Raw genomic sequence first — 18,501 nt, 5'->3', positions numbered from 1 at the left:
AATGTTAGTTTAAGCTTTCGGAAGGAATGTTGTATGGAAACAGGTTATCAAATTGGGGATAGAATCCAATCAAAAGGTGGAAAAGTAAATTCAAAACTATTCAGAGGCATAGATAACATTTTCCAATTTCCATTTAGAACAGGGGAGATATGGGAATTGATTGATGACATTTTCGAATTGTGGGAGAATATTGAAATAAAAAATCAAAAGGTTAAAAGGTCTAAACCCATAATATGTATCAACAGTAAGAAAGGTCCTGAAATGAAGCAACTTCTAGATGATATGACTACCACACCTTAGAGAACAATGCAAGGTGTGAAAGATGACAAACTAATCAAATCAATATTATGTCGTGTGAAGTGAGGTGAATTGTCATTGGAGGAAAAGTGCTCGGAATTTCAAAAGTAAGTTTGTTGAATTACTTTTACTTTTTATTGGATTATAATTTTCTTTTAAATATAAGATATTGTTGTTGATATTATTTGTTATACATATCATTATATTAACTTTTTTTACTTTATTTATTCAGTCATAAGATTTATATGAAAATACAAGAACATATGGTTAATATGTTGAGTGAAGAGAGTTGGAATGATGCGGTACTCAACTACCCAGAATCAAGTTCTACATCAACGCTTAAAGATTTTTATCTTGCATTCAAAAATTTTACATTCATTTTATTCATATAATTTTTTATTTTATTCTATTACTTATACTTATATTTATTTATTTCATTAAATATGTCGAAGAAAGATGTGAATGGAGCACCAAATACTTTCAAAAGTTTTGTTGAAAAAATTAAGTTGGAAAGGCTGAGAAAGCAATGTCTTAGGAATGTTGAACTTGATCCTACTCTTACTCATTTCATTTGGAATGGGCTGGAGACTATCCAATATCAAATAATACAAGGTGACTATGAAGACATTGCAAAACTCATACCTAAAAGGAAATATGTCATGGTTATTGCAGACATTCCCCATGGTTTCAATTTTCCAAACATTGAATATGATAGTGAGCCTTACACTTATCAAGCTTTTAATAAAGTGGTTACAGGCTTTCAAGAAGTCACAATATCACCACTTTGGAGATTTGTGACATTTCATTCAGACACACAATTTGCAATGTTATTAACAAGCTTCAAAGGAAAATCAAACTCAAGGATGTAGCTTACATGGTAAGACATTGAAATTGTATGTTTGATTAATGTAATTTTTTTTATGTACAAGTGGATTGAACTTTTACTATGTCATGTTACAGGCAAAAGTCAAATCTTATTTCTTCCAGAGATCAGCCAATTACAAGTGATTGTGAGTTCATCCATGTTGAATGTTGGGCAAAATATGATAACTATAAGTCCATTCTTCTGAACCAAGTAGATGGAAAGAGTCATAGCCAAGTACTAGTTCATGATGTTGTCGTAAAAAAGTTAACATATGAGGATAAAGATGCAAAAGGAGAGATAATTAACATTTATCAAAAACCACAAACATTGATTAACTATCTTATAGATTTATGTTCAAATGAAGGAGATTGGGTTTTGGATTTATTTTTAGGTTCAGGTAAGTTTTATTATGTAAAATTGAATTTTTTTTTTGTTTATGTGTTTATACTAATTTACGTACTTATTGTTTTTGTGCTTGATGATTAGGTACAACACTAGCATGTTGCCTACAAAAAGGAAGAAATTGCATTGTGATTGAAAGAAACCCATTACAATGCAATTTTATTCAACAAAGAATTGATGCTCTTCAATTTCTTCCAGATGAAATGCAAGAATTTGGTTTGAGGAAAGGAGATTTTAATGAATCACGTGTGGCAAAAAATTCAAAGGAACCTCAAACACCATTATATGGAATGATTGGAAAAGAACACTTTAGGAGATTTGCAGACATGAAAGATCCATTAGACGAGGAAAATGAAGAAACTCAAGCAGGAAATATTGTGGAAGAAGAAAATAATGAAGTTGAAGAAGACAATGAACATGGATTATATGATATTCTTGATGACATTTAAGTTATGATTGCAAATCAAACTCGATTTCGAGAGATCTTCATTAGTTTTACTTGTAATGTTTTGACTTTGACATTTTATGAGAAGAATGAACATTTGATTATTGTTGTTATATGTTCAATATTTGTATTATCTGATTTTCACTTTAATTTTTATGTGAATCGTTTTTTTGTAAAAAACATGTGATTACTATTGTTTTTTAACATAGAATTCATAGAAAATGCTATTTTTTGAAGTTTTTTTGTTAGGATTTTCCCATAAAAATCGTTTATTTGACATGTCATTTTTTACAAAAATTCTGAAAATGTGTATTTTTTTCATTATATTTATATAGAAAATGTGTTTTTTTTGTCAAATTTTTAAAATTATTGTGTTTTAGTGACAATTATTTGATGTCCATTGAAATATTTTTTTTTTTTCTAAGTAAAGCTAAACTATTATATTACAGCAAGAGCAGAGTTACATTGTGAAAATTACAACGGGGCCGCGGCCCTGTAAAATTTGTCCAAGGACAGACAGTAGACACCTGAGAATTCATGCCAGAATTACATAGGACACATGGACAAAGACTTAGAGCCACACTCATGTAGCTGACACATGGACAAAAACACTTGAAGAACATCGACACAGAACAGAGATAACATAAAACCGACACAATTACATAGAGACAGAGTGACAGACTCATATATAACCGCATTGGAAGCTGACTGAGAAAAATTCTTGCTGTAAAACCTGGAGCGCGAGCTGGGCATGTCAATCTTCATCAGTGGTTTGCGGTTCATCTTCTGCCTTGCAGCATGGAGGCTGTAGGATAGCTTTACCAAGGTTGCGCGTTCCACGGTCGCTTGGGCCAACACCTGAGTCACAAACAGGTTCTCTCAGGCTCGCTCCCGGGTCATGTAAGGGCCGCATCATCTCAACAGCAGGGAATTCCATATCCACCATAGGAACAATCCCAGGAACACGCGGAGGGTTGGCCCGTGGGTTGCCATCCTCATCTTCCCAGGGATTGCTGCAATGCTCCACAGAGACAGTCACAAAGAAAGTAGAATTGGCTAAGGTGCAGGGGAGGCGGTATCTCACCATTGGGTGTTCCGTATGCCCACAATCCATGCGCGCAGGAGGTTCCCCCAGTCTGCCTCTGCCCGGGGGCCTTCCCCTCGGCCTTCTGCACTCAGAGGTTTCCTCAATTGAGGAAGAAGTCGAGGGGGCTCTGCCACTATAACCTCCCCTACCACTGTTGCCCCTTCCGCGATTGCGATGCATGCTGGTCTTCTGAACAGAGCGCACAATTCCACAATGTAACAACGTTGTTGGCACAGAAATACTGCCTGACCAGGTCTTTGTTTCCCAATTGCTAAAAGCTGTGGCCGCAGAGCCTTGACCCTCTTTCTCAAAGCTTGAATGAGAGCTGAGACTCTGTGCCTCCACACCTTCTAACGAAGCCAGAACAGGAGCTAACGATAGACGCGGATAAGAGCTGAGACTCTGTGCCTCCACACCTTCTAACGAAGCCAGAACAGGAGCTAACGATAGACGCGGATAGATAGGCGCTGCCAAATTCTCAGAGGTGCAATTGGCTTGCTTGTGAGCTTGCCAATTGCCCCACTCTTCAGCAGCAACACACCCACATTCACATTCTGGGCAAGAATGACAGTCGAAGTTCAGAACCTCCGTCAACAGTTGCAGAAAGGAATGGCGGAAGAATGTCCGAGAGAATGCGGTTATGAAGCGCCATGTTGCGCTTCTCAAGACTCGCCTTGAATGTCAACAGGACGCCTCTGTCAACTCCCTTTACTCCCTTCCTTAAATGCTGCAGGTTGGTGAATTGATGGTGTGTCCTCCCATCATGCGTGGCTCGTCCGGGCGGACACCTGCCCTTTGGACGAACCTTATACGCCAAGTGTCTAGCGACCACCCGCATCCGGGGGATGTCCATTGAAATATTAATTAACATTACATAAATATATAGAAAATAGTAACTTTAAAATATTGACCATTTTTTTTAATTTTTTTAACTACATGAAAAAATGAAGATTTCATTACAAACAAAATTCGAAAGAAAAATGAAAACACACAAACACAAAAAAATACAATTAAAAAAAATTCTTACAGGAAGAAGAAGGCATTTGAAAATTTAAAGTGTCAAAAATAAACCCTCTAAAAAAAAGGGTTTGATGCTCCATCATCACTTTTCAAAACTAGCATGAAAATCACTAACATTGAAAAAAAAAATGTTCATACTTGACACATAAGAAAATTTAAAGTGCCAAAAATATACTCAAAATAAAAAGTGTATTCTGGCATAACCACTTTTCAAAATCCAGTGATTTTTTGCTACCTCAAAAATTTGGGTACTAGTTCATTTTCTCGTTTGATCGATAACTATGTTAAGACTCAAAACATAAAAGGCAACCCAAGAAACCAACAAGAAGAAAACCATGGAAAACCAACAAAAATACAACACTACAAACAAAGTGGCATAGCTATGCACCAAACACACGCAAAATTGCAAATCAAGCACAACCATCGCAAAAGACCAAAATCACAAGACTAACAACAGACACCATGACTCAATCCCCATAGTTCCCAAGGAAACTCAGCCCGAGCCTTCTTCAAGATTTCATGGAAATCTCTCTTGCCATGCAGTCCCATGCATCATATTGCCATAAACACATAATTGTCAGTGTATAACAATACATTAGTTACCATATCTTGTTGTGCCAAGCACATTGCTTGCAAGTAAACACATCCACACCATCTCTTCCAATCCTTTGATGGATCACCTGTAACTAAAGACTAGCTAATATACCTGTGAAGTACATTTTCATGAATCTAGCACATATCCACATAACATCAAACAAAATCAAGGTTAAGAAGACTCCCTGTATGCAAAGCACTCATTTGTTTGGAATTAGGGTTTCCAAACATAGCCAAAGTAATTATCACCCAATTCCTTTCTTTTACCTTTACCCTGTTGCAACTGAGTCTTACCATATACTGTCATGTCACCCAACTGTTAGTTATATAAACACAACAAATATTACCTCGTCATGCTAATACCAAGCATGTTTCCTGCAACTGCTCACACATGTTAACCACATGTTCCAAATATCAAGACAATCATATCTATCAATTTGAAATCAAATTTTACAAACAATCATGTCATAATCCATAGTCAACTCATAGTCATTAGACATAATGCTACAACTATCACCTACTATACTCAAGTACATATCAATTGTCTCAACACATATGTGTTAGTAAAACCATCTTAAAACAAGATCATTGGAACACATACTCATATTATGAAATTCATCAAACATTCAACCAACTTGCAAACATACCATGTTAAATAAATCAACTAGGCACCAAACACTGAAACAACAAATAGACATCGTAATCAAACAACCAAGCACCAAATATACAACATAAGAAAACTCATACCTTAATGTATATTAGGGGAGGCTATCTTGTCTACACAATAAAGCTAGGTTAGCACGATACAACTTCACAACATATCAACTCAAACATAAATCGCGATATCCATAATAGTAACTAACTAACATGTTCACGCCATAAGCTCATAAGCATTTGTGGTTCATGCATAACAATCATATATGTACGATCAATATAGATTAGTGCGACACCATATCACAAATATGTCGGCTCATACCTGAATATTGAAACCATAGCCACCTGCATAGTTCAAACCAGGTTAACACAATACATATAACATCAAGATCTTCAATGCAATGAACATAACCATCACGCATATGACCAATCCAAATTACAACATCAAGATCTCAATGAAATAACCCTAATTGTCAAGTTAATAGTATATAAAAATAATAAGCTATATATCATGCTCATCAACAACATATAACCTAATCATCAACCTATCTAACATAAGACACCATTACCAATGAATACAACCATAGGTTACTACCATCCTTGACTATCCGACACAGGTGCATATAACTACACTGATCAACTAACATCTATCATGAATGTAACCATAACATCACAAGACATGTACATAAACCTAATGCATATAAAGATCCTTAACTTACATACATACATGCCAAACATACCATACTTGTATGGCAGTCTGCTCTTACCCCAAAGTCTAACGTTACAACATCATTATGATGATCTGCATCTCCTACTCTATCTCATCCAACACCTTAGCATCATAATAATCAACAGCATCATGATTACCTAAATTGCATACAATGACTTCACAAGGCATATTTGACCTACTATTCATGCATAACTATAACCAATACCATACATGCACAACAACTGCATATATACATATAACACATGAGTACAAAACCATATACACACGATTCTAACTAAAGTCCAGTCATCAATGTATGACCACACCAACTACACAAACCATGACCTCATGCATGACAACAACAACCACCTCACGTGAACTTGATAATATGTGATCATTGACGTGCATAACAATGCATAATCAACCATACACACATGAAGGCATACTCCACGACCACACTTTCAACCTTCAAATGGCGACATCACTACAACCATGATCAACACCATGCAAATGCAAAAAGCACATGGACTACATGCATAAGGAAGACATATGCAACAAACATGAATGCATGACCAACGCACATCCCAAGGAGAGTGCAACATGCTCTGATACCACTTTGTAACTCCCTCCTCCCACATCTACCCAAGCAACCAGCCAGCCAGGGTAAACATGTGACAAGAGGTCACTATGATATGATTCGACCTCCTAAGTCACATTAAGGAAGTGGAACCGACGGAAACACACCATCCAGAAATCTAACATCATCATCAGAACCCTCAGGAGACAAATCAGCCACTCAAATAGCCAATCCCTGGGTCCCACTGTTGTTTTAGGTCCCTTGGGCCATAGTCACTCTCATGACACAGACCTACCTGCCAGCAACTGTGGACCAAAATCTTCAGTGTTGTGCTAGCGACCCCGGGATTTAAGCCACTTTCTCAGACTCATAGCCTAGGACACTGCCCAGAACTGATCCATCTCTTCAAATCAGTAAAGTAACATGGAAATGAAAGTACTAAAGCAAATGCTTATTCAAGACCTTGACTAGATCCCTACTAGCCATGATAGGAATTTCGTCAAACATATCATCGACATGTAATCTATAGGTGTAAATAACAGAGTTAAGTGTAGGGATCTCATACTTATCTTAGATTCGTTATGAAGTGTTGTCTCTTTATCACATTAGTTTCCATTTCATTCATTAGGTCATAGATACATTGATCATTCAATAATAAGTAAGAGCATGATGAGAGCCACTCATGGTTGTTGTCATAAAACATGTAAATAACCAGCATAATAGGGACAAAAACACTAATGAAATCACAGCCATATAAACCACATATAATCCATCATTATGCTCATAGAGATACAAGGAGAAATAACCTTTCATTAATGATGCAAAATCCAAACCCGGGATGGGACTTCTACATTCCACCCAACCATAGAATGGTTGAGCCAAATCTCTCTTCAGCCATTCATGTTCATGCCATATTCCAAGCATGAATGTGGGATCTCAAATAACATATCAATCAAAAACCATCCAGGGCTTCCAGAGGTCATCCACCTCAACCCATCAAACAATGATTCCACCTCACGATCGAAAATCACAAAACCAACATCAAATCGGTCTCTATCCCGGCCTTCTAGGGCTCCAGAGTGTTTGTTCCAACTCGTCTCCCAGGACTAGTAACTCAACCCACGGTTGTTGTCGGGATCCAGAGCATTTGTCCAACCAAGGCTTCTAGGACTAGTAACTCAACCCACAGCATTTTCCGGGCTTCCAGAGCATTTGTCCAACTAGGGTTTCCAGGACTAGTAAATCAACCCACCAAGGGCTTCCTAAGTGTTTTTCCAACCAAGGCTTTCGACACTAGTAACTCAACCCAAGTTGTTACAGGGCTTCCAAAGCGTTTTTCCAACCAGGGCTTCCAAGACTAGTAACTCAACCCAAGCCATTACAGGGATTCCAGAGCGTTTGTCCAACCAAGGATTCCAAGAACTAATAACTTAACCCAAGCTAAGGAAACATGAGAACCAACCAACACAACCACTAAAAGTAAACATGCAATCACTATGGCTATCCAGGAAATGGAAAGGCTACACAAATCCACTTTCAATCCAAGCAATCCTCCATGAAATTGACATATCATAACCAAGAAACCACATGCATGTGCCATGCATGCCAAAACTAGTGAAGGAAACATACATGCAACTCGGAACCTGCAAGAAAATCTCGTTGTAGTTGCTAATCCCGATGCCCTCTTAAGCTTTCCTGCTCTCCCTTTGCCTTCTTGATCCAAGAATCCAAGTATGCCACCCCTCTAAGAGTGCTCCAAGAAAACTCTAAGTCTCCAAGAGTATGAGAGACAGAGAGAATAATGAGAGAGCTCCAAAATTGAATTGACCAAGCCTTGCACTGACCAAGCTTGCCAATTGATCCTTAGAAGCCTTTTTATTAATGAGGTCTCTATTTTCTTCAGTTTCCATTATTTTCCTTCATTTTCTTCCTCACGTGCAACGTGTGACCTTTCACCTTCCTTTTCTCCAAATTTCCATTATTTTCATAAATAAATGTGCCAAAATACCTTTTTGCCTCTTTAATGCCTTAGCCATTGCCTTTGTCAATTTCCTTAGCCATAATAAACTGAATCAACACCCACTAGAATGTTTCCCCCACGATTCATCTTGGAATATGTATCCCATCATCTATGGTATTTATATATATTTTTACATGAATTTTTAACCACGGTTGTTACATTCAGGGTATAAGGAGTTAGGGCTCGAGCTGTGTGAACCTTTGCAAGACCAACCTTGCAAACCTTGACGGCCTCCCATGGCAAAAGAAAATAAAGACGAGAGAGCAGGAAATCCCTTCGAAATATTACTCGAAGAAGCCCTCGAGCAACAGAGGAAAGCGACGATGGATAAATTTGCCTAGATCCTCTAATGGATGCCCACGGGTGACGCATCTTCATCCGGCAACCATTTTGGAGGCACCACTCCCTTCAAGGTACAAGTCAACTTTGACATTCCCATATTTGAAGTCTAAATAGATGTAGACGTCATAGATAGATGGTTAAATCTGTTGGAAGGGTATTTTTTGGTTCATGATTTTTCCAATAGGGAAAAGATTACTTTTGCACTCCTCAAAGTCGCCCCCCATGTCAAGGACTGGTGGGAAACCTACTGTGAGTAGAAGGATGAGAGGGAACCCTCATTGTTTTTAGCTGCACCCACTTGGAACTTTTTCTGAGACACCATCAAGGAGCAGTATTACCCTGTCGGGAGGTATGAATATAACTACAAAAAGTGGACCACACTACGGCAGGGAAGGGACCAACACGTGTCGGAGTTCACAAATATTTTTCATACTCTTCACACGAAGTTGGGTATCAAATATTCTGAGTGACATCTAGTACTCAAGTATCTCAGTTGTTTACACAAATACATCCAGGATGAGATGGAGTTCTTGGACATCTCCTTACTTGGCACTGCCTACTGATACATTATCAAGATTGATCAGAAGTTTAAACAGAAGAAGCGAGACTTTGGATCTGCGAATCTGAAGCAAGGGAAAAGTGCCCCCAAATCGCAGAACAAAGGACAAAGCCAAGGCGTAGTGACCCAGGACAACCCATTAAATCCACAAGCAAATAACAACACCATGAAGACAAATAAGGACATAGGAAAGTGGTGTGAGTTCCATAAGAGCCCCACTCACAACACAAGTGAGTGTCGATCCAAGCAGTCACTGGTGGTCGAGCTGGAGGCTTTAAAGTCATATGCATGTTATGAATCTGAGTCAAAACCTGAAAAGGGGAATGAAAAAGGGAAGCATATTATTAATGTGGAGCTTAGTGCCACTGTTTCCACCACCAAGATCCAAAAGATTGAGCCCAAAGATCTAGAGGAGGGGGAGTGTCTCTTCCACTCACAGATGTGGGTGAAGGGTTTGTTGCTACAATTCATTGTCGACAGCGGAGCCAAAAGAATCTCATTTAATCATAGGTCGTGAAGCAGTTGGGCCTACCGACCACCCCACACCTGCATCCATACACCATCTGATGGCTTCACCAAGGATGAGATCTTTGCGTCAGCTAGCAGTGTCGCCTTCCCTATAACATTAAGCCCTTCAAGAATGAGGTATTGTGTGATGTTGCTCCTCTTGAAGTTTGTGATGTATTATTAGGCCAACCATACTTATGGAAGCATCATGTTGTGTATGAGTCGAGATCTCACACTGTTATTATTTCTTTAGGAAATAAGTTATACAAGATACTGGAGGTAGCCCCACCTACAACCATCTCTTTGATCTCTATTAAGAAATGCAATAAGATCTCCCAGACCGAGAAATTTGTTTTCTTTCTTATTCACTCTCAAAGTAAGAGTAATATTGTGGCCACATCCATGGCCCCTACGAAGGGTTCCTCCACGTAGCACAAGTAGGTGGATAAGGTCATGGAATAATATAGGGACATCTTTTCCTCACCCACATGGGTACCATTGCACTTTCAGGTCAAGCATTCAATCAATATGACTCCCAGAGCACCTCTACCCAACAGGCTGATATATTGCCACTCCATTCTAGAAAATGAAGAGATCAAGCGGCAAATCCAAAAGTTGTTATAAAAAGGGCACATCTAACCAAGTTCCTCGCCTTGTGGGAGCCTGATTGTACTTGTACAGAAGAAGGATGGGACCTGGAGGCTCTACATTGATTATCGGGCACTAAACAAAATTACTGTAAAAAATAGGTATCCAATCCCACGGATTGATGACCTTTTGGACCAACTCAAGGGGGCCAAGTATTTCAGCAAGATCATTTTAAAGTCTAGTTATCTCCAAGTTCCAATAAAGCCCACAGTGTATGGAAGATCACCTTCAAATCCAAGGAAGTCCTTTGTGAATGGTTGGTTATGCCCATCGAGTTGAAAAATGCCCTTGTTACTTTTATGAGGCTAATGGATTACATCTTGCAGCCCTCAACCACCTCATTCGTGGTTGTTTATCTGGACGACATCATCATCTTCAACAAGAGTTGGGAAGAACGCTTACAACACATTCGGCAGATCATTCAAACCCTACAGCATCACCAATTGTGTTCCAACTTGGAGAAATTCACCTTTGGCATGATCTAGGTCCAATATCTGGGCTACATCATATATGAGTGAGGCATGCATGTGGGTTTGACTAAGATCCAAGTCATTCAAGATTGGTCAGCCCCAACCACTCTAATAGAGCTTCGCAGCTTTTTGGTCCTTGCAAATTTCTATTGAAGGTTTGTGTTGGGATTCTCCTATATCACTTGGCCTTTGAGTCAAATTACCAAGGGTGAAGTGCAAGCAAAGTTTTCCTAGTCCGAGTCCCAACTGAAGGTGTTCGTTGAGTTGAAGCATCACCTCTGCTCTGCACCAGTACTCACACTGCCAGATCTATAGCAACCATTTGAAATTGAGACAGGAACCTTTGACTATGTTATTGGTGCAGTCCTCACCCAGCACGAGCATCCAATGGCCTATCATAGTGAGACACTTTACGATATATTTCGGAAGTGCCCCACCTATGATAAAGAGATGTATTCCATTGTGCAAGCTTGCCGGGAATAGAAGCATTACACTATGGGTAGGGAGACGGTCATCCACACCGATCACTAAATTCTTCAATTTATATAGACACAAGGGAAGTTGCGGAAAAATCACCATCAGAAATGGTCCACATATATGCAACAATTCCACTTGAACATTAAATACAAAAAGAGAAGCACCAATCATGTTGCAGACTACCTCAACTGGCACCCAGTTACAGCACTGACTATTGTTCTCAACTCTTATGGCCACAAGACCTCTGGATGGCCACAACTGTACAAAAATGATCCAAAGTTCACCTCCACATACCAGATGCTAGTGATGGCAAGCAAGTTCCTGATTTCCACCTCCAGGACACATTATTGTGCTACCTGGGCCATCTTTGCATCCCTTCAAGCAAGCGTGCCAAGCTTATTTGGAAGGTGCACTACAGTAGGGTTGCAGAACACTTTGGTGTGGAGAAAATTGTGGCCATATTAAAAAAGTCCTTTTATTGGCAAAAACTCTGATAGGATGTTGGGAAATATATCAGATCATGCACTTCTTGCACCATCACCAAGCCAATTATCAATAAGCAAGGCTTGTACACTCCTCTGCCTACTCCTAGTCAACCTTCGGAATCCATCTCCATGGACTAGAAGTATCGCCTCCCTTCTACTAAGTAATGTAATCATTGTGTATTTGTGATCATGGACACATTTTCTAAGATGGCTATATTAGCAGCCTGCAAGAAGAGTATAACAGCAGAGGACATTGCCAAACTCTTCTTTGAAAGAGTGTGGGTATATTTTGGGATCTCGTAGACCATTATATCATATCAGGATAGCAGGTTCCAGAGCACCTTCTAATCAAGCCTTTGGACACTATTGGACACCAAGCTCACCAAGTCGACTGCATTCCATCCCCAGACTAATGACCAAACAGAGGTTGTCAACAGGATGATAGTGCACATACTCCGTATGTACAACTCCAAGCATCCACGAACATGGGATGATATTCTTCCCTATGTGTAGCACAATTATAAAAAAACTCTCCATAGCTCGATTGGTTGCATTCCCTTTCAAGTGGGTCTAGGATTTAAACCATTGTGTCTGATTGACGTTGCCATGCCTCATGTGATTGCACAGACAGAATCCACTCGTGTAATGTCTGAGGCTGATAAAGCAACTAGATTTATTGAACGCATCCAGCACATCCACTGGTAGGTTCACGACATCTTGGAGAAGTCCAATTCCAAGTACAAGCAGTGACATGATCAACATCGGGTGCCACACAAGTTTCAGGTGGGCGACAAAGTTTGGTTGCATTTGTAGAAAGATGCCTTACTAGAGCCCATCAAAAGCTCATACCACTCTGATATGGGCCTTACACCATTACCAAGGTTATGGGAGACAATTATTTTGAGCTCAACATTCCCCCATTCCTTGGTCTACATCCATTGTTCAATGTGGATCGCATTCTGCCATACTTTCCACCATTATTGGACACATCAGACATTGCAGAACAACTCACACCAACAGAGTTAAACCTAGACTACATGGAACAAGCCACAACTACCTAGATCATGGACATGTAGATCAAGAACACTTTCCAGCTGAATATCCAACTGTATTGGGTTGTCAAAGCTGGCCAACTCTTGCACCAAGGCAAGTGGCTCACTAGGGACCAAGTCCACGAGAAGTTTCCCCATCTCATGGAGGCACTCAATGCAATGGGGTCCATTGCTTTCTAAGGGGGGAGGACTAATCCAGCTAGATATTAGTGGCCACCCGCCTATTCCACTTGGACCCCAACCATTGTACCATTATTTCTTTCAGTTTCCGTAACTATAGAACAATTTACTATTTTTGGCAGTTTTTCGAGTCCTGAACTTTTGGAGTCGTTTTGAGGCCCTAAACGAAGTTTTTTTGGCAAACGAGAAAACATAAGTCTTTGATTGACATTTGTAGTTGAAATTTATATTCTTTGGATAGATATTTCTAACGAGATACCGTGTGCATCAAACAGAGATCATATACCAAAGTTACGACCTCGGGAAGTTGATGTACCAATTTACCGCAAGGGGGGCCATAGTTTTGGCGCTTCATCTCCTAGGGTTAGGTTTTTGGATGTTTAGGGTTTTCCATTGTTTCTCAATAATAAATAGGCCTTCGAGCCTCATTGTAACACATTTTAGAGGCATGTATCCACCACATCTCTTCTCAAAGATAATCTACCATCGCTCGGGCTACTTTATTTCCATTCTGTGTGTAAGAATATTTCAGTTCTTTGACATTAATGAAATGAAGTTTTATTCTGCCGCATATATGTGTTTATGTTTATATATTGCATTCCTGTATAAGTCAGGATCATCTTGCAAGTTGATTCCTCTAATGTTTCCACTTTGAAAGCATCAAGATGGATGACAAATAATATAATGATGAAATTCGGATCATGGAAGATTGATGGGGTTATTGGGATTGGGGTCAAGGGGTTCTTCTAGATGAGATTCCAATGATTCAATGATGTTATTGGTAGGAACAACCCCTGATGATCTAGCTAAGCTTGAGGGTCCATTTCAGCTAGAGTGGGTTAATTTTCCCCTATCGTCTTCAACTATTTACTCTTGCAAAACACTCTTGATCCCTTCCAACGATTGAGACTAAATTTTGTGGTTTTGAGGAGGGGATACGACCAAAACAAATTATAGTGAGCATGAAATTTCCTACCATGGAGGGTTATCATCTGGATCCTGATATGACAGGCATATTGAGGTTGGCAAGGATACATTGACATCCATGTAGACATAGATGTGATCATAGGTTGTGGAATGGGCCTATTTGGTGGCTTCGACAAATTTTACAAAATGGATAGTGGCATTGCCTATTCCTTCAAGGATCCTAATCCTATTATTACTATGACAACGAGTACAAGAGAACCCTGACTAGGGCAGAATTGAAGTTCTCTTTGTTTGGGTTGAATTTTTTCGTCCAAGACCTAAGGTGGAGACCCATAGATAGGAAGAAGCACGGCTCATTGTCAAATATGGTATCTCGATTTATATGCTAATGAAAAATGGTGAAAAATAAACCCTTGGGTCCAAACTTTAAATCAAAGGAACCCTTGGGTTTCCAATTCACATTGATCCAACTAATGAGGTCTTTCTCCATGGGCCAAAGACATAAGAAGCTACCAATAACAACATGACTTTTCTATATTTACAGATCTACTAACTCGATTAGTTTTGATTTCATACTTGGGAATTATCCCCGCTTGTGGGATGCATTGTCTCGATATCCAATCCATTACATGTGGCTGGGAGAACTTGAGCTCAGGAATTTATCATTTCTGATTGGATTGGAAGTTATAAATTCAATGATTGGCATGGTTTTTGACCAAGATTTGTTTTGAGGATGGGTATGACCAGATCACTCATTTGCATGATTAGTTATCATGTCTTTAAAGGAAAGAGGGCTCTTCCCCCAAAGGGCACTGACATTGGGATCAACACTCCTATATTGAAAGGTGAATTCTGCAAAACCTTAGATGAAGTTAAAAAACTCTAGTCCTTTGTTTATTAATAGTTGTGATCTGTCAATTTCCTCTATTTTGTCCTTTTCCTTGACATTACTTTTGATATTTCATGGGAAAACACTCAAATCAAAAGCTTAGTATAAATGTTTTATGTCATGGTTATTTTATGGGAATATTTTCTGATCAATTTTGCCCAAAATCCAACCAAAAACTGTTGGAATTGTGAATTTGAGTTGTTGAGTTAGTATAATCTAAGTGCCCCAAAAAAAATTAGGATGTTGAATCCATTTTTTTTTTCAAGGAAGAAAATCAAGTACTTTTATTTATAGTCAAAATAAAAATACATAGAGTATATGTCATAGCATTCTAGTCACTAAAGGCCCATAAAAAGTCTCAAGCTTGTTTGTATACTGCCTTTTTACATATGCAGTCATATATTCACTTTGATTTTCATAAAAGCAAAACTAGCAGAAGGGATCCCTACGCAAGGATGGTTCATTCTCTAATCATATATATCTCAGGAAAAACTATCATATTGATCCAAAAAAATGCATAAGTTATGCTGCTATAGTCCATGATATGTAATTTTATAGAGTAGAGCATAAATAGCATATACTCTTCCTTTTGTATAAGTAATTGTCCAAGGGTATCTTGCCATGGATTGAAAAAAAAAATTGTGGAGGATGTCTCCTGCTCTTTTGTAACCTGCTATGCTCCTTCGTCCATTTCGAGTCCTTTTTTTGAAAGGAGATTGACTTTTTGGTTTTGGGACCTATAAATGTGAGCAAATGAGATGTGAGTGAAGGAAGTTCGTCTTGGTATTATATTTTGATATATTGGAAGAGGGTATAGTTCCTAAATCTTGAAGCACCATTCATTCAATAATCACCACCTTTGAATCACCATATATATGCATTGAAGGATTGTGAAGTAGCTCAATAAGTTGTAGAACAAACTTTAAAGCAAAATTTTAGCATAGTTGTGTAGTAGATCCAATGTTGCAAGAGAAGGAGTGATGATGTGAATATGATAAGTATATGATACCCCCTACACCCCCAATAGATGGATTTTGTTGTGTAGCTCCGTCAAAAAAGGCCTAGGGGAGATCCTTTTGTATTGCCGCTTTTGGAGGAGTAAAAAAAAGGACATTATTGAACAAGAAGGGATGGAATCTTGTAAGGCTAAAATGTGAAGGGTAAGTCGAAGATATCATTAGCCTTGATTTTCAAAATTGGCATGATTTCTTTCCAACCATATTCCCAATGTACAATCAATGCCAAAACTTTATGTTGTGGATTATGTCTTGCTACTAACCAAGATTTATGGCAATTCTCAATGTTATCCCAAACCATAAGTAATTAGATCCTTCCTTGCCTTGTATTTCTTCCCAAACCACCTTTATAAAAGGGCAATGAAAAAAAACATATAGAATCAACTCAACTTCCTCCAAACAGAGCATACATCTCTTAAGACCATAGAAAGACCTTCTTTGCAATACGTCTTAAATGGGGACTTTTGTTCTTAAGCAACAACCACATTACAAAATTTATCTTTAAAAAACAATGGAATTCCCAAAATTTTATCTATAGAAAAAGATTGAAACATTAAATTTATTTATAACTTCAAAAACATATTTTATGAACATATTTTACATAATAAAATATTACTATCTTACCAAAATTTATATCATTAAATTTCGATTAAACTACACCTAAATCAAATATTCACATAACCTTCCAAGGAATATAGTCCAATTTTTTAAGGAATGAAAAATGACACGTTTTCTTACTTCGAGTGTTAACGGAACGTGGATCTTGTGCTCTTACTCATTGATCTAGACTTATATGACCGAGAAAGTAGGTGGTGGCTTTTTTCTTTCTCTTTTTTAATATTTTAATTATATAAATTAATTAATATTTTAGGGGGTGGTTATTAGTTTTTGTTGGAGACAAGTATGATTCTATCATTGACTTTACACTAGTTATACTTTGACTATAAATATTTTTTATTTTATTAATTTATAAATATTTCTCTATTTGATTAGTTTATAACATTATTGGTATTTTATTTTTATATCATTTTATTAGTGAAAATAATTGGAGTTGGTTGCATAAAATTGAAAAAAAAAACTAATAAAAAGAGTAAAAATTAAAAGTCAGAAAAAGCAAAAAAAACATATAACTAATAGAAAAAAGATAAAATTCATTGAATTGTTTTTTTCTAAGTGGAACTCTTAATTTTCTGGATTTTTTTTTAACAACATTATATACATTAATATAAAATATATAAGGGTAGTTGGAGGGGGAGGGATTTTATCTAATCTCGATGGAACAACAGAGGTAAAATTCTCATGGGACCTACAAAGGAAATCTAACAATCAAGAATAGATGTATGGGCTCCTACAAGGTCTAAGCATTGCTAAAGAAAAAGATGTGGAAGATATTATTGTCTTAAGAGATTCCTTACTTATGATCAAGTATCTTAATAGTGAGAATAATATAAAAGACAATTCTCTTGCTTTGTTGCTTCAAAGAATTAGAAGTTTGGTGGCATTCTTTCATTCAAAGAGGTTCTATAACATACTTAGAATCAACAATGTGGAAATTGATTTGCAAGTTAATAAGGTCTGCCCTTTGGAAGAAGCTAAGCTTGAAACTAATGACTACAATAGACTGTCGAATTCCCTAAATTGCCATATGACTCCTAGAGTTTGCCTTAGGCTCCTCCCTCATTGCATTATGGACTTAATAAGAAACACTATAAACTTCGACCCCCTCCCTTATATCACAATCATTTTAATCAATCTATGTTTTGGTTCTATGTTAGCAGGGTTTCCTTTTACAATGTGTCAAATAGTGTGTGTCACTGCCATGCAATGGCATTGTTCTTCACCTTGCATGCTTGGATTAACTGCATTACTATGCCCCAACCTTGGAAATGCCTTCCTCTCATAATAACGATGGATTTATTTGGATGAACTATAAGGAAATTTAATGTTCCGGGGATGAAATTCGTGTGGATTGACAGGAGAAACAATCTTAAATCAGGATGGCATCTTACCTCAACTACATTCTTGTTTGCGTTAGTTCCTCCGAGTGTGTCATCTCTTCAGTGGTCTGTGAATTTGGTTTTGGTTCAGCCTCTGGACTCAATTGTGGTGTTAAGGGTGCCAAACTTCTAGCAACTTTGTAAAGAGCTCTGCTTCAGGTTACAATTACTTCAACTTTGGGTGGTGAATTTGTTGGTCAAGCACTCAAGTTCATGGGAATTCTGGAGATAAGGGCTCGCTAGTTCAGAGGCCTCCCCGGTAAATCTTGGGCTTCCTTTTCC

This window comes from Pinus tabuliformis, chromosome 7, assembly GCF_031772625.1.
Source record: "Pinus tabuliformis cultivar Carrire ecotype Pingquan chromosome 7, CPIR1, whole genome shotgun sequence".
Classification (NCBI taxonomy): Eukaryota; Viridiplantae; Streptophyta; class Pinopsida; order Pinales; family Pinaceae; genus Pinus; species Pinus tabuliformis.
The sequence above is the reverse complement of the archived record's forward strand: the minus strand, read 5'-3'. Positions refer to the sequence as shown.